The sequence below is a fragment of the Rattus rattus genome, chromosome 12 (assembly GCF_011064425.1).
Source record: "Rattus rattus isolate New Zealand chromosome 12, Rrattus_CSIRO_v1, whole genome shotgun sequence".
Taxonomy (NCBI): domain Eukaryota; kingdom Metazoa; phylum Chordata; class Mammalia; order Rodentia; family Muridae; genus Rattus; species Rattus rattus.
Window position 1 is genome coordinate 25,315,588 of NC_046165.1, and position 18,110 is coordinate 25,333,697.

The window sequence follows — 18,110 nt, forward strand, 5'->3', positions numbered from 1 at the left end:
CACATTCTAAGTGTGCAAGTATGCTATATTGATTGTGTCCTAAAAGAAAGCAAAGCAGACATATTGTATGTTTTCACAGAGACACTAGGAATGTAGCACAATGTTATATACAGTATTAAAATTCATTTATTGAGCTATAACTGTAAGAGATAATGGAAATACACTAGAGCAATGGTTGTTCTTTGTTTCTTAAGGAACTTACAATTTCAGGGGAAGATAGGAAAACAAATGTGAAAATTCAAGAGTGATGAATGATAAGGATACTCTCCAGGTCAAACAGGACACTAGGAAAAGAGGCCAACTGCGTCTTGAGTGTGTGTGTATGTGAGAGAGTGCATGAGAGTGTGTGAGTGTCTGTGTGTGTGAAAAAGTATGTATCTATGTGTGTATGTGTGAGAGAGAGAGTGTGTGTGTGTATGTGTGAGACAAAGTATGTATCTGTGTGTGTGTGTGTGTGTGTGTGTGAGAAAGTATGTATCTGTGTGTGTGTGTGTGTGTGTGTGTGTGTGTGTGTGTGTGTGTGTGTGTGATCTAAGAACATAGGCCCTAACGTATATGCTAAAGGCCACTTCACTTTCGGCACTTCACTTATCTCTGGTAATAGCGTGTTGCATATAGGCTAGAGAAAGTTCCAGGCAGTACATATCGTATACCCTGTAACAAGCTCTAAGAAGAAGTTAGCTTTTATGCTATTTTATAAAGCCCTAACATAATATATTTAAAAAGTTCTTATGACTTTATTAAAAATACTGTTTTAGGGGTTGGAGGGAAATACCAGGTAAAATGCTTGCTGCAATGGATTTGCTTACTGTTTATATACTTATGGCTATAAATGAATTTATATACTTATGGCTGAGTAACATGCCTCTCTGTGGATATATCCCATTTGTTTATCCACTTAACAGTTGGACATGTGAGCTGTCTCTGCTCTTGGGTTTGAGTAATGGTACTATGATCAGTGTATGAAAGGTTTTATAAACATGCTTTCAATTTCTTGTAGTAAAAATGAAGTCTGATTAACTATTTGAGGAATGGTTAAATTGTTTTGCAATATAGTTGCATTATTTTACATCCTGTCAGCAGCAAAGAACGTGATAGCTTCATCACAGTTCTTTGAACACTTATCAGTGTTGGCTTTATTACAGCTATTCTGATGGGTGTGGGGTGATACACATACAGCATGCTCAAAATTCTATTAATTCAGTATTTTACTGAAATGGAAATGTCTCTTTATTCCTTAAGTCAAATTATATTGCAGATTTAAATCCATAAGGCACATGAAATCATCTGGCATGACGTCATACACCTGTAATGCCATCCAGGGGAGATGGAAGCCCGACGATAGGGAGCTGAAGGACATCCTAGCCTACACAGCAAGTTCAAGGCCATCCTCAGTTACACGACACTGTCTCAGAACAAGTCAAACCCACGACAACCAACCCCAAACCAAGCACTAATGTGATCCTTTCTCTGTGTGCTAACTTCAGGGCATATATAAACTACGCAACTAAAGTCATTTGGGTAAGTCATTGAGACTGAGAGATTGACCTTTAGGGTAATTTGTTTTGGAAGGCTAAGGTGAAAAATTTGCCTTTCCTGGGTTTAGAACACTTGAGGTGTTTTTGATACCAAAACAGCTTCAAACAGGCAACCAGCCGAGTGCGCATGCCCTACCAGCACGGGAAAGCTCATTACAGCTCTCATGTTCTCTTCCTGCAGTAAAACCCAGAGCAGTAGCCGCCACTGCGGGGCATTTAGAATAAGGTAACTTAACAAAGGTTAAACAACTACCCAACAGGAAATGACAAATGTCTCCTAAAAATCTGATTCTACTTTAGTAACAGAGCTTCTCTATAACCAAATGATAATTCTCAACCCAATTTATTTTCATGGTGTCTAACTAGGGAAAGAATCTGCCTTCAGTCATTCTGTCTTGAAAATAGTCTTGATGACTTTAATTTGTTAAATTAAACCGTGGAGCGCAGCAGCTATGGAAGCCGGGCTGACCGAGGAGCAGTGAGGAGCAGTGAGGAGCAGTGAGGAGCAGTGAGGAGCAGTGAGGAGCAGTGAGGCAGTTTCAGGCAACTCCTACTTGCCTTGTTTTGCTCACATAACCTGCTGCATTCTTCTCTGTTGACTCAGACCTCTCCTCTCGTCCGTTTAGTTTGCACTCTTACTTGAAGCAAGTCAGTACTGTCCACACATCAACACCTTCAAGTTTGGTGTTCTACTTCAGCAAAGCAGCCTTGAGAGGTCAAGTCTATGAAGTATCATCAGAATGCCTACCCGTCCTCACAGCATCTGGGCCTGGAGTCCGGTGCATTTGTCTTTATCATATGTTTACAATCAGCTCTTTAGTTTTCATAAGAGCCATCTACACACTACTTTAAACAATCGCAGAAAGTCCGAGAAAGACTGTTTAAAGAAGTATTCACTGCAACAGAAATTTAAGAGCTAGAAGAACAGAGAGAAAAAGAATGGGAAATCCAGTATTATGCAGGAAATTACCAGGAAGTTAAACCTCAAGAAATCTCTTAAGTTGGGGCTATGGGAAGAGCCCCCAGTCAATAATCTTTGCCCTGCAAAGCATGAGGACCCAAGTTCCATCCCTAGACCCATGTAACACAAAGCACGGTAGGGTGGCCTGGGCTTCAAAGTCCAGCATTGCAGAGGCCAAGTAAGGCAGGTCTTTGAGGCTCCCAGGTCAGAAAAGCTGTCTGCCAGGTGAAAAACACTGTGTCAACAGAACACAACAAAACCCATAGATGGCACCAGAACAACAACTCTTGGATTTGTCCCTTAACCTCCACAAGTACCTGCCTACAAGTGTGCACGCAGGCATACCCAGAACAAATTAAGAAGAGGAAAAACCTCCATAGTAAGGTCATAATCCTTAGGAACATTTATTTAGAGCTTTTCCTGTTTTTCTTTGCCTTTCACCTCTCCAGCTCTTTGAGAGAGGAGTTTCTGTAGGTTCGGCTGGCCCTGGAACTCACTTTGTAGGAAAACCCAGCCTTGCTCTTTCGACCCTCCTCCTCTACCCTCCTAGTGCTGAGGCCACACAGAGCCACTGAACCAGGAAGTACGGATTTTGTCTTCTAGCTCCCCAACCATTCCCTCTCCCTCCTTCTGCATTGGCAAGTGACTACAGACCCGGGTACCCTGCTACTGACCCTTATTCTTCCCATTGTGAACCTTTTATTTAATCTCAGTTCTTCAAACAAATGCCAAATCAGAAATAACTGATCTTTCAATGTTATCTACAAAATGTTCATGGCTTATACTACATTAAAACGAGACATGGATTTGAAACACAATGTCCTAATCTCATTTTGTAGACAAGCAGTATACAGTCTTGTACCCAAAATATATTTTATTCCGTAATGTTCATGCAGTCAGCAGAACCAGGAACTGATCCACATAGGGAACTTTCCCAGCAGGTCTTGTTGGGAAGCAGGACACTGAGACGGTTGGGACAGAGCCTTTGTCTGCATAGAGCAGGCACGTGAGAGTAAAGAAAGGGGATGAAGAGAACTCCTGAGCCAGGCAGGCTGGCAAAAGCTAAGTACAGTGGTAGCATGAGGGAAGCATTCTCAGGGCAGAAAATGGCCACCCGTTTCCAGGGCTTCATAGATGGGACAAGAGAAAGAATGCTATGGCCTCACACTCTCGGCTAGGACTGGGAAGTCCTGACTGTAGGGCATTTTAGTCCTAATTCTACAAGCTGCTGTGGTCAAAGACTTCGGAAACCCATTCCGCCCTTGAAGGCTGTGCTTCAACCCAGGAATGTCCCTGGTTCTCCAGCCTTCAGTGGATTTAGCTGTAGAAACGGCATGCGCTAACCTGTTTGGTACAGTGAGAGTTAGCGATCCCTCACAGGACGACTGCTGCTCTGGATTCCACTACTGCCCTCTCCATGCATAAGCTATTACCAAACTTCTGTGGAATTCTCTAGGTCACCAAATCAATTCTTAGGACAAAAACTTGAAACATTACAGACATCTTTGCCACTACTTTCAAATCTATTTCTCCTCATAGAAACAATCAGTTACCAGCTTCCTTTGTAACTTTCTAACTACCCACTCCTCCCCAAACACGTGTCTCCTTTGTTAAACAAATGGCATCATACCACACCCTTTACCTACACCCCTTTCCCAGTTTGTGTCTTGGACTATGTTATGTCTGACACTTACTGCTTTTACATTAGTTTACAGTGTGAATGCAGTCATGATTAATTTCATTTCATTACTAATTCCAAGCTGAGAGCCATTTAGAAAGCGCTCGGACGCGCTGCCGATCGCTGCTGCTGTTCACGCCGCTCCACGGAGCACCGTAGGAACTGCCTGCCGAGCGAGCACAGGGGAAGCTCCCACCACAAAGCAGCACTGCGGATCACAGATCTGAAACGTCTGCACATTAGGTGGGTGCAGTGGCACACACCTTTAATCCTAGCAGTGAGGAGGCAGAGTAGGCAGATTTCTGAGTTCAGGCAAGACTTGTCTACAGAGCTAGTTCCAGGACATTCAGGGCTACACGGAGAAACCCTGTTTCAGAAACAGACAATAACCTGCCCCCAACCCCACACCAACAAAAAACTCCTTTGGTATACTGTACAATTTTATACCTTAAATGGCAATATCAACTTAAAATGCTATTAGAAGCATAAAAATTATGGCTTCCCCATATCTTCGCAAATATTTTCATTATCTACAAAACTTTTGCTATGTATGTTTTATGAATTAAACCTTCCAATAGTGCTTGCCAGCTTTCCCTCTGATGTAAATTGCTAAAATATTTTTATGTGTTGAGAATATCACTCAGTATTGTTCTTTTAGCCCTCAGGAAAATACACGAATGCAGGCATGCATGATGCATGTATATGCACCCCACAAAGCAAAACAGAACCTTCCACAGTATGTCCTTTTAGCAATGTTATTTCCATCCGAGTCCTGATTTCGACTCTAGAAGAAGATCCTCTACCACTGGATACTTAGTCTCCCATCAACTTCTTGCCTAATTCCCTCTCCCCAAACAGTCCCCGTTGATTTGTCTAACATTATGAGCTTTCTTCTCAATCAGGTTTACATTTTCCAAAACAAAATACATGTTTTAAAAACTCAGGCTCTCCAAGGGTCCCATGGAGCAATACGAGCACAGTTTAAAGTTTATGAGCCATTCATGTTCTAACTTTAGTAGGGAATATTCTTGTTTCCTCACACTCTGATATACTTCTTTTCAAAGGAGAAGACTAATTCATCATCTTCATACAAAGTTAGATAGATATTAGCCATGTAGGCTGCTATACTTACAAAAACTTAAGTTATAAGAAAGACGTACACATCCTAAGAAAACAATAGTGATTGTGAGGGGATATCTTGGAAAAGGAGGGCAAAGGGAAAGTTTTACCTCGCATAGTTTGATTTAGAAGTAATTTTATAAAAAGCAACTCAAATTTGATAAAGTAAATTAAAAAGATAGATATTAAGTACTTTCTTTTTAAATAATTTTGACTTCATATAATAAAGTATTAGCTGACTTTAGAATAATTTTGCATAAATTTAATATTAAAATCATTACTTTCTTAAAATAACAATTTATACATTATTTAACAAGAAAGATTTCCCATTGTTCAGATTATATACTAATGTGGCATATTGAAATATTTATATATCATGACTACTAAGCACATGCTATACCACTGAGCTGCATTCCCCAGTCCTAAAATGGTACACTATGTCCTCAAGTGTGATATTTTTGTGCTCCAGTTAAAAAATTTGCAGGCAAATGGATGGAACTAGAAAGTATCCTGAGTGAGGTGACCCAGACACACAAGAACACACATGGTATGCACTCACTGATGAGTGGATATTAGCCCCAAAGCTCAGGTTACCCACGGTACAACCCACAGACCTTATGGAGCTTAAGAAGAAAGAAGACCAAATGTGGACGCTGCAATCTTGCATAGGAGGAAGAAGAAAATAATCACAGCAGAAAGAGGGAGGGAGGGATCTGAGAGGGAGAGAGGAGGGAGAGGGAAAAATGGGGGCAGGATAAGGTATTGGAAGGGACAGAAGTAGAGAGGATCAGGAAATGGAATAAAAATATGTAGCAGTGGAGGATGGAGAACTGGGGGTAGCCACTAGAAAGTCCCAGACACCAGGGAAGTAAAAGGCTCCTAGAACCCAATAGGGATGACTCTAGCCAAAATATGCAACAAAGGGGAGAGAGAACCTGTAGAGACTACCTCCAGTGGATAGGCACAGCCTCCAGTTGAGGGATGGGGGTCACACACCCATCTCAAAATTGATAACCCAAAATAGCTCCTGTCCAATGGAAAGACAGGGACAAAAAATGGAACAGAGAGTGAAGGAAAGGCCATCCAGAGACCACTCCACCTAGGGATCCATCCTGTCTGCAGACATCAAAATCAGACATTATTGCTGACAGGAGCCTGGTATGGCTGTTCCCTGAGAGGTTCTACCAGCACCTCAAAGATGCAGACATAGTCAACTATCAGACTGAGCACAGAGACCTCAATGGAAGAGCTAGGGGAAGGAGATGAAGGGGATTGCAACCCCATAGGAAGAACATCAATATCAACCAACTAGACCACCCAGTGCACCCAGGCTCTAAACCACCAACCAAAGTGTACACAAAGATGGATCCATGGCTCCAGCTGCATACGTAGCAGAGGACGACCTTATCTGGCATCAATGGGAGAAGAGGCCCTTGGCCCTGTGGAGGCTTGATGCGCCAGTGTAGGGGAGTGCTAGGGCAGTGAGGCAGGAATGGATGAGTGGCTGTAAGAGCACCCTCATAGAGACAAAGGGGAGGGGAAAAGGAGGGATGGGATGGGGGTTTGTGGAGGGTAACCAGGAAGGGGATATCATTTGAAATGTAAAGGAATAAAATGATTAATATAAAAATTACTGTTATATGTAACAAGAGAAGTACTAATCTGAGTGCTACACATGTGAATGCTTTTTTTAAAAGATTTCTTTATTACATATACAATGTTCTGTCTGCATGTATGCCTGCACACTAGAAGATCTCATTATAGATGGTTGTGAGCCACCATGTGGTTGCTGGGAATTGTACTCAGGACCTCTGGAAGAACAGACAGTGCTCTTAACATCTGAGCTATCTCTCCAGCCCACAAATGTTTTCAATGCAGAAAACTTAAGAATTAGTATGTATTAGAAGCCAGTCCTGGTGGCACACCCCTATAATTGCAGCAGTTGGCAGGTAGAGGCAGGAGGGTCAGGAGTTTAGGGTTACCCTTAGTTACATAGTGAGTTCAAAGCAGAGCGACTTTGAAATACTGTCTCAAAAAACTCCCAAGCCAAAACTAAAGAATACTCTTTTAATAGAGATTTACTTCATGCTGATGTTAAAATAGAAAATACTGTACGAGATTGTGCTTTTGTCTAAACATATTTAGAAACCAAGTCAAAAATTTTATTGAAAATTAGGGAAGCAATTATAGGAGCTTAAGTATATACCCACAGACTTATATACACATAGCTCTGGTCACATAGGTCTTCCCTTCTGCATTGTGGGATTTTCCAAACTGAAAAGCAATCAGGTAAGAAAACCTCCCATCAATGTGGTGACAGTGACTGCTATAGGGTACAAGAAAAGCATTTGAAGGCAGTTGGATATTTGTGCAAACGGTTCTGTCATTTACATTTCTTCAACCAGTTAGCCTCTCAGCTGTAATGCTGCATCTGTCATTTTTGGCTTACAAGCTAATTCTTAAGTGAATGTGAAAGACATTTTCTGCTGAGTTAAAAACGCTGAGTATGTTTAACAACTGTACTGTGGACAGGAGAATTTCAAGTATGCATTTAGAGTAATTCAATGCATCTATCATAGCATGATCAAATAAAATTGTAAGGTCATTAATAAAATAAACACTATGTAGTAATATTTGGCAATTTTGTTAAGGCAAAAAAGAGGTTTTTCAGGTATGTGTAGATAAAAGTACTTAACTGAAGGAAATATAAGAAAGGAATGCTGTTTTAAAATAAACCAGAGCAGGAAGGACATAAACTTTTAGGGTAAAACATTTTCTAACAGTGTTTGAATGACACTGCTTTCTACTGTCTTTTCTGGAAACATGACAACACTTAAAATTTGAGCCTTTGAGCAAGAGTATTTACTGTACTTGTGCTTCACAGCACACAGTTCCATTCCAAGGTCCTGTCCCTGAGTATGTGTACTGGGGTACAAAGAGAATGAGATATATGGGCTGATCTAAAAACACCAATAGGAGAAGCATCTGTTGATGGCAGCACATGCCTAGATCCCAGCTACCCCAGCTACTCAGGGGGCAGGAAGACTTCAGATGTGAAGTCAGCATGGACAACTTAGTGAGACTTAGCAAAAGAAAACAAAACACAATGGGTGGGAATATAGCTTGGTGCTTGCTTGCTGACCAAACACAACACTGTGTCTTAGGTTCAGTCCTCAGTCCTCCCCATCAAAAGAAAGAGCAAACAGAAGCACATCTGATGGCAGCTTTTATGATGAACAGCGTGAAGAGTTACCAGTGGAGGGTGGAGAGAAATCTGAGCACAAGGTACAGTGAAACGTAAGAGGCACCCGGTAAGGACGTCATGATGCATTGGTTTCTGGAGAAAAGGCACATCCTATAAATCTTCATAACTTGGCAAGAAATGGTCCAGCATTGCAGGAGAACGGTAAACTCCTCACTGGGGATTTAGAAATGAGAGTCCTAGGTTTTTAAACCTCTTAGGTTTGGTAACCTGGTTATTCCCAAGATTTCTTTCCACACAGAAAGAATGAGCCCTGAGCTTTGGTTTACCTATCCTCGCCCGGGAGGACCACCTCAACCACCTGCACAATTTCTAAGAATCGACCTATAATGGCCCTGCCTTAGACCAAATAAAATCTCAAGGGACAAAGTGAAGACAAGATGAACAACAACATCAACAACAACAACAACACAACAACAGAAAATCACAAAACTACTTAAGCTCAATTTAGGGGAATTAAGTGAGCTAGGCCAAGCAGAATGGTACAATGCTGCCCAGCCCACTGGAGATGCTTGTTTCTGGACTACAGAGATCTTGTCTAGTTCATATGTGGACTCCTAGCTTCCAGTACATTAGTGGGCATACTGGAAATTCATAGTAAATTTTTACTAAAAACAAAACAAAAACCCCAGCCATATTAACTAACAATTTCAGATGTGGTAAAATTTAAATTGCTAACTAGGTCAAGAGTAGGCTATAACACAAAAGCGGTTCTGATAAGGGCAGCCTTTCTTCTCTTTTCTTTCTAGAGTATGCCAAAGCTAGTCAGTTAAGATGATCATTTCCAGGGTTAGGTGTCAGTGTAAGGTAAAAACAAATTATAGGGAAAGAAGACGAGAGAAACCAAAAATGATTACAGGTTAGGTATGACTGAGCTACGAAAAAGATTAAAGTTTCTAAAAATGTACAGTTTGGACAAAGATAATGGTGGTACAAAGAGACATGACAACATTCTAGAAACATTTAAAAAACAAACATGAAAAACAGAAGAACAAACAATGCAATATGATAGAATCTAAGTCCTGTTATGAGTTAAAATTGGTACACAATCTAGGCAGCTTTAGGAGCCTAAGTGAGTCACTGGCCTACTCATAAGAACCTAACAAACTCTACGACACCAGCAAAGAGAAATCTGAGCGGAACACAGTTGTCTCTACCTTCTCCTTAGAAATCCCGGGAGAGCTCTGTTGCGTTTTGACTTCTGATGTGCTCAGGAAAGTGCAGACTTCATAATGTTGACTCTCATTTAAAACAGAGACAACAAGCCATGTAAACATGTGGGGCTGACAGGAAAGGAACTCCAGGCTCAGCTCATCACTCAATGAATAAAGGATGCAGAGAAAATAAAATAATTTGAAAGGAAGCAGAGAACAATTCATAGAGTAAAACGAAAACCCTTATTCCTAACAGGGAAGAGCAGTCACAAGGACTAATTTTCATTGTGCTGTGGTACACACACTGAAAGACAGGGAGGCAGCTCAGTTTGCTAGCAGAGAGAAAACTGTTACGTTTCATCCCCGCCAAAACCAAACAGGAACAAAAAGTACCCATAAAATAGTGAAAAAAATGAAAAAACGTGTGTGTATTGTATATATTTCTGTCTATCTAGGTGCATTTGCCTTGCCTATCCATGTGTGTGTGGAAGCCACAGCTTGTTTTCCACTGCTGTGGCTTGCTCAATCAGAGCTGCTGAATTTGAAACAAGTTCAGTATCATTTCCTTCAAGGATTAATTCATCCTTCTGGGCTTGAGAGACAGAACGGCAACACCTGTCCTCATCCGAACCCTGAGGAAGTATTTTTCACCCAAGACATTTCGGATTTCAACCACAGACCCGTTCTCCTGAATAACACGTTGATAGGGAAGTGAGCACACACAGACCTCATCTAGTAAGGGAAGCCCAGTGACACACCCTTGGTCATGTTCTGAACATGACTGCAGATGGTTCTGACAGTGGCCAGTTCCATTCTGTTACCCCACCATTTGTCAACACGGAGCCTTTCCTTTTTCTTTCCAAGAAGACTCAGCCCTACACTGATGTGATTGAAGTCGCTCTGCAGAGTTCCCCTAGGGTCCTTCACAATGACTGAGCGCCCCTTCAGAGTGACGTCAATGTTTTCTGGAACGTCGACAGTCTGATTGCTGAGAATGGTCTTCATTCTCGCAGTAGATGGGGCAAACAGCAACATAAAACATTTTTAAAACAGAATATTCTAGGGGTTGGGGATTTAGCTCAGTGGTAGAGCACTTGCCTAGCAAGCGCAAGGCCCTGGGTTCGGTCCCCAGCTCTGAAAAAAAAACCCAAAAAACCAAAAAAACAGAATATTGTAAATATATGACATTGCAAATATTATCAAAATATCTTAAATATAAATTAAATTTTTATAAACAAAATTCATAGAGAAAATAAGTCATGACTTTTTCTACATTTCATATTTATTCTACAATTCATGACTTTTTCATAATTATACCCGAATAAATTCCAAGAATTACTATAGCTATCATTTCATTGAAAGTTTATAAAATATTTGAGCCATCAAGTTGAATACTACTCTAATGTTTTCTATCATTGAAAACATATGGGTAAGAAGTCATAACCTTAGCTGTACCACGGCATAACATGTGAGCTGTAAGTGCTGTGCCATCCGACCTGTAAATAGAAACTGGCACACCGATGCACAAAGGCAATGAGGGCCATCTGAGGGTCACTATCACAGTGATCAAACGCCACGACCAAGAGCAACCCTTTCACCTCACTGCTAATCAGCAAAGGAAGTTGGACAGGAACTCAAACAAGGCAGGAACCTGAAGGCAGGAGCTGATGCAGAGACATGACAGAGAGCTGCTTATTGGCTTGCTCCCCATGGCTTGCTCAGAGTGATTTCTTACACAACTCAGGACCCTCTACAATGGACTGGGCCCTCCCTAATCAATCACGAAATAAGAAACTGCCCTACAAGCTTGCCTGCAGCTGTATCTTAGGGAGGCACATGTTTTAGATGCTCTTGCTGCCTGCTGATCCAGATGGAGAATTCTCTAGCATCTATTCACAGCAATAAAATGCTAAGACACAATATCTGAGTAGCCTATAGATGGTGAATACTTTCTACAAATGATAGGCATTACTGGTTTAACTGGACCCTAAGAACACAGGAACTGACAAAGCGGAAAACTTTCTGACACACTGATTTCTTTTATTTCATAGCTTCAAGTTTTTAGAAATTGGTGTTTTTGTTGAAAAACCTAATGTATAGTTTGTAAGTGTCATTTCTTTAGGCTCAATATAGAAATCAGTGAATTTTACAACATGCATTTCTCATTTGTTTACTTGTAGATCAAGTGTACAATCAAATTAATAGTAAAAGGCAAGTGGGAAAGAACATGTTTTGTGGCCCTATCGCATAGAATAATCCATTCTTGCAGATGCGAGATTACTTACTACAGTTTCATTTTCCCGTAGGCTACTTCTGTAAGCCATCTCAAGGCTCACATTTCAGTGTGCCTTATATGTAAATGAATGATTTGCAAATAAGGTAGGCTTTGCCCATGATACAGACTAAACCTCAGCACTGTAGGCCAGCCCCAGTGACCTATTTTCTTTTATAAGAGCTGTTGTGCTCATTTTTTCTCTTCATAGCAATGGAAACCCTAAAACATGGAAATATGTTTTTTTAAGTGTGAAAATTCGAAACCCACAATAGTTTGAATTGCTAGCAGCTAGAGTATGTGGGAAGTTTTATGCAAAACATTCCTTTAGAAAGCATTATAATGGAGAGTTACTTACACAGCTACACGAGGCAGCCTGACTAGAGCTAGTCAGAGGGTGATGTCCTTCTGTCTTATCCAGTGGACCACCTCTGTGAAGACATGCATGACCATGTGTGGCTTTTTACAAGGAAAACATTTCATTGGGGCTGGCTCACAGTTCAGAGGCTCAGTTCATTCCTGGCATAATGGCAGCATGCAGGAGACGTGATGGAGGAGGAGCCGAGAGGTCTACACCTAGACCACAGGCAGCAGGAAGAAGACTGAGCTCTTGGGCCAGGGTTGAACATTTGAAACCCCAAAGCCCACTCTCTGTGACACATTTTCTTCACAAGGCCACACATACCAACCTTGATAAGGCCGCAGCTCCCAATCCCGTCAGGTAGTAGTATCACTCCCTAACGACCAAGCATTCAAATAGATGAGCTTATGGGGACGATTCTTATTCAAATTACCACAACTTTTATGGTTGTAAAAATAACAGCTACATATCTTACTTCAAAATCAACTAATTGGATGATAATGATAAGTAGTAATTATGAAGAACTTCAAATTACATAATAAATTTCATTTCATCATAGTAATTGTATGAAGCACAGAATTGTACACTACCTCTGTTCCTTCATTTCCAGCCATGCGCTACTAACTTTGGAGACAGTGTCTCTGCAGCTCAGGCTGCCCTGGGACTGTCTATGTGCTCTGTAGCTGGGCCTAATTTCATTGTCCTCTCTCTCAGCCTTCTGAATGTGGGGACTACAGACATGTGGAACCATGGCACTGTTAGGAGGTATGGCCTTATTGGAGTAGGGATGGCTTTATTGGAGAATGTGTGTTAGCAGCTCAGAAGCTGAAGCCAGTTCACTTCCTGCCACCTGCCAATCTGGATGTAGAACTCTCATCTCCATCTCTAGCACCATTTCTATCTGTGTGGTGCCATGGTTCTCACCATGCCAGTAATGGACTAAGCCTCTGAAAGTGTAAGCCAACCCCAGTTAAATGTTTTCCTTTATAAGGAGTTGCGGCTACCATGGTGTTTCTCATAGCAATAAAACCCTAAGACAGAATGTTTTTACATGTAGTAATGATTTTTATAAAAGGAAAATGAATGATCACATAATTGGCTTATAACATAAAAGTACTTGTTTCCCATAAACATTTATTACAGTAAGGGAGAATGAAATGTATGCTGAAATACAAATTATTCAAAGTCTCATCCAATAGGACAGCTAATAGAGCAAATTTTACCCTATTTCACAGAAAACAGCAATTGAAGAGTCTAAGTGATGTTAACGAACTGAGCATGGTGGTAAACGCACTTGTAATGTCAGTACTTAGCAAGTGGAGGCAGGAGGATTCTGAATTCCAGATGCTACAGAGTTCAAGGCTAGCCTGAGGTCGTGTAGCGTATGTGGTATGAGATGGAGTTGGTTTGGCCCCCACAGACTCATGTGTTTGAATGCTCGGCTCACAGGCACTATTAGGAGGCGTGGCTTTAAGATCTCCATGCTCAAGCTCCACCCAGTGTAGAATTTCAGTCCCCTCCTGGCTGCCTGCAGGACACAATCTCTTCCTTGGCTGCCTTCCCTCAAGATGAAGAACTTTCAGCTCCTCCATCACCAGGTCTGCGACAGGCTGCCATGCGTCTCACCTTGATAATGGACTAAATCTGTGAAATTGTGAGCCAGCTCATAAACATTGAAACTTTGAAAGAGTTGCCTTGGTCATGGTGTCTCTTCTCAACATAACTAAGACAGACTAATAATATTCTGTGTCAAAGTAACAAAGGCTGGGATGATACTCAATCGAAGATTTTCCTAGCATGCCAAGGGCCTCCCTGGCTTCTATCCTTACCGACAGACCAATGAACTCAATTCAACTTGCCTCAAAATTTATTTTAGTATTGTGTCTCTAAAAAGGTTCAGTTCTTTCATTAGTTCTTGATGGTAACAGTCATGAGGTTTGTAATGAAAGCATTAGAAGTCATGGGAGACTGGTATGAATAGCTAGCATGAATAGCCAGGATGAATAGCCAGCATGAATAGCTAGCATGCACAGAGCCCTTGCCATATCTTAAGACTGCATAAAGCTGTCTTAGCAAAAACCTGGCATTGTAGCATGTGGAGACAGAGGCAGGAGGACTGGAAGTTTAAGTTCATCCTCAGCTCTACAGAAACTTCAAGGTCAGTCTAGGATGTATGAGACACCCTCAAAAAATGACATAAAAATTAGATAGAAGGTGACTTTTAACTTACAATAAATATATGTCATAAATCACACAAACTGGAGTCAAGTCTCTGAGGTGGCGTTTTGTTTAAGAGTTAATAAATGATCTGTTAAATAGTATGTCATTAAAGTTCAGAAGATAATTTATACAAATATAGAATTTTAATAACTACTAAAATTAGTAAAAATTCTGATTGAATTTAAAAATAAAATGTTATTTTGATTAATGGACCCATCTAATATAATTCATGTGGATTAAAAGGTTCATGTGTGACTTGAACGGCAATTTCTCACAGGACCTGTCCAGGATCCAGTGCCCAGAATATGTGGATATTGTCTTATTAGGAAAAGAGATTTGTTTTTAGTATGATTAAGTATGTGAAGATGAGGAACCTGACTACATTAACTGAGTTGACAATAAACGCCACCACATGGATCTTATATGAAGCACAGGAAGGCAAGATCAGAGACTGGAGTGAAGATGTGGTCACAAGCCAAGGAAGTCAAGGAACATCTGGAGGCCCAGATGTGGGAAAACTAAGAAGAGGACTTCCCTAGAGCTTTTGGAAGAAGCAAGCTGGCACAAAGCTTGGTTTCCAATTTTGTTGTGTTTAGTGTATTTCAGTATTTAGAATATTTCAGAGTACAAATTTATTTACTGGTGTTATATGACATCATACATATTTATGCTTCACATACTGTTTCAGAAGCTTAATGTAATTCTGCAGCAGGCAGATCAATTGAACTAGAAATAGAATATTTCTTTAATCTATAGGCAGTGGTATAAACTGTAATCCTATAACCTGGGAGGATAAAGCAGAGGGAACAGGAGTTCAAGCATTGGCTACAAGCAAGTTTAAGGCCAGCCTGTGCTACATGAAACACTATCTCAAACAAATAAAACCAAAAAACAATAACAGAAACAAATATCAGATATCTTTCTAATCCTACCTAGTTCTGCTTCTAGTAACAGTGTAACTTGGGACAAATCACACATCTTTAATATCTTCTATATTCCAAACCTAGTAGAATATGTTCTTTTTAAAAATTATTTAAAGTAGATCTTTTGGGTCTGGAGAGATGGCTCAGAGGTTAAGAACACTGACTACTCTTCCAGAGGTCCTGAGTTCAATTCCCAGCAACCACATGGTGGCTCACAACCATCTGTAATGGGATCTGATGCCCTCTTCTGGTGTGTCTGAAGACAGTTACAGTGTGCTCATATAAATAAAAATAAATAAATCTAAAAAAAATCTTTTTTAATCACCTAATATATCCTGATGATAGTTTCCCTTCCCTCTACTCCTCCCTGTCCCTCCCTCCTTCCCTGCTCATCCAGGTCTATCCCCTTTCTGTCATTAGAAAATAGAATTCTAAGGGTTAATAATAAAGTATAATAAGATAAAACCAAAACTAACGCTTTGGAACAGGATTAAACAAGTAACCAGTAGGAAAGGAGCCCCCCAAAAGGCTTAAGAAACAGATACAGGCACAGAGATGCACTCATTCGCAGGAATCTTGTAAAAACACTAAACTGGAAGCCACAATATATATGCGCAGGACTTGGTGCAGTCCCATGCAGGTCCTGTGCATGCTACCTCAGTCTCTGTGAGTTTATATGAGTTTTAATTTATTTTTTTATTAGATATATTTCTTTACTTACATTTCAAATGTTATTCCCTTTCCAGGTCTCCTGTCCATAAGCTCCCCCTCCCCCTCCCCCATACGGGTATTCTCCCATCTATCCTCATTACTGCCCTCCCATATTCCCCTGCACTGGTGGGGTCCAACCTTGGCAGAACCAAGGGCTTCCCCTTCTACTTGAAGCAGTCCCACTAAAATCAGGGACCACTCTCTCCCTTATTCAATATAGTACTCAAAGTCCTAGCCAGAACAATCAGACAACAAAAGGAGGTCAAAGGGATGCAAATTGGAAGAGAAGAAATCAAGATATCACTATTTGCGGATGATATGATAGTGTACTTAAGTGATCCCAACAGTTCCACCAGAGAACTACTTAACCTGATAAACAACTTCAGCAAAGTGGCTGGATATAAAATTAACTCAGACAAATCAGTAGCCTTCCTCTACACAAAAGAGAAACAAGCCGAGAAAGAAATTAGGGAAATGACATCCTTCATAATAGTCTCAAATAATATAAAATATCTTGGTGTGACTTCAACCAAGCAAGTGAATGATCTGTATGACAAGAACTTCAAGTCTCTGAAGAAAGAAATTGAGGAAGATCTCAAAAGATGGAAAGATCTTCCATGCTCATGGATTGGCAGGATTAATATAGTAAAGAAGGCCATTTTGCCAAAAGCAATCTACAGATTCAATGCAATCCCCATCAAAATTCCTACTCAATTCTTTATAGAGATAGAAAGAGCAATTTGCAAATTCATTTGGAATAACAAAAACCCAGGATAGCAAAACCTATACTCAATAATAAAAGAACTTCTGGGGGAATCACCATCCCTGACTTCAAGCTGTATTACAGAGGAAATAGTGATAAAAACTGTAGAAAATTTCCACAGTGCTATCCACAGTGCTAGGCATGGTGAAGAGTTCAATGCGCCCTATCCAAGGTAAGTCATAACTTCTTGTAGACTCCTCCCTTCACTCAACACTACCACGCGAGGGACAACCGCAGTGTCTGCAGATATTGCTTAGCATTTGTATATAATGAAACGGAAAGATGTTTTTTTTCTTCTTCAAAACATACAGTTCCAATCAATCCTACTTCCTTTTTAGTGAAAGAACTCTTCATGATGACTGCAAAACTTAAGTATAATTTAGAAGCTGTGTCTAAAATTGGAAATAATGTTCATCTAAATATGCCTGCCAAGTTTAAAAATGTATTAGGAGTTAAATTGAAACATGTTGAAAATGAGTCATTGTAGACCAGAATATACACTGTAGGAAATAAGAGATCATTTACAAGTGGGAGAAATACACTCACACTTCATCTCTGCAATTCTCTGGACTTTCCTTCCAGTAAATAACATATTTTAAAATAACCGTGGAAAAATATCTTACTTTTGGCTTTAGTTTTCATGAGTTGATTTAGTTAGCTGGCATTTCAATTTTTTATACAATATTTTGGGAGTGGATATATTTATCAAATGTAAATCTATGAAAATTTCCTCAAAGCAATGGAGCAGTAGTGTTTACAGGGCGAGCTGTGTAAGTGCATGTTTGTCCTCTGATTTAGTTCACATTCATAATGAATGGTCAAGACTCTAGATTTCTTAGGAACATCCTAAAACTGTGTATACAAAACTGAATCATCTGTAACTTTTAAACACGATGCTACTAAGAGGTCCTGAGAAAAGCGCGCACCTGGCTTCCTTCTGAACACTCCTGCGTTCATTCTGATCTAACTTCTTCTCCACTGTGATTCACACACCTTTACTAAGGTGTTTGGCTGCACTTAGGCCAAAACATGGCTCCACTCTAAAAAGAGGACTATGACATGAAGGAACCTGAAATCTGGGTTGCACTACCAGCATATTTTTAAGCTAACTGGTGAGACACAGCTAAATCTATACCTAAGTTACATGT

The 18,110-nt window shown here is 40.4% G+C and overlaps 1 protein-coding gene across 6 annotated transcripts in view; it reads right to left on the bottom strand.

Moving 5' to 3' along the window:
* Pibf1 (progesterone immunomodulatory binding factor 1) overlaps nt 1–18,110 on the bottom strand; it is a 167,746-nt gene that overhangs the window by 69,613 nt on the left and 80,023 nt on the right. The gene's annotated exons all lie outside the window — the stretch shown is intronic.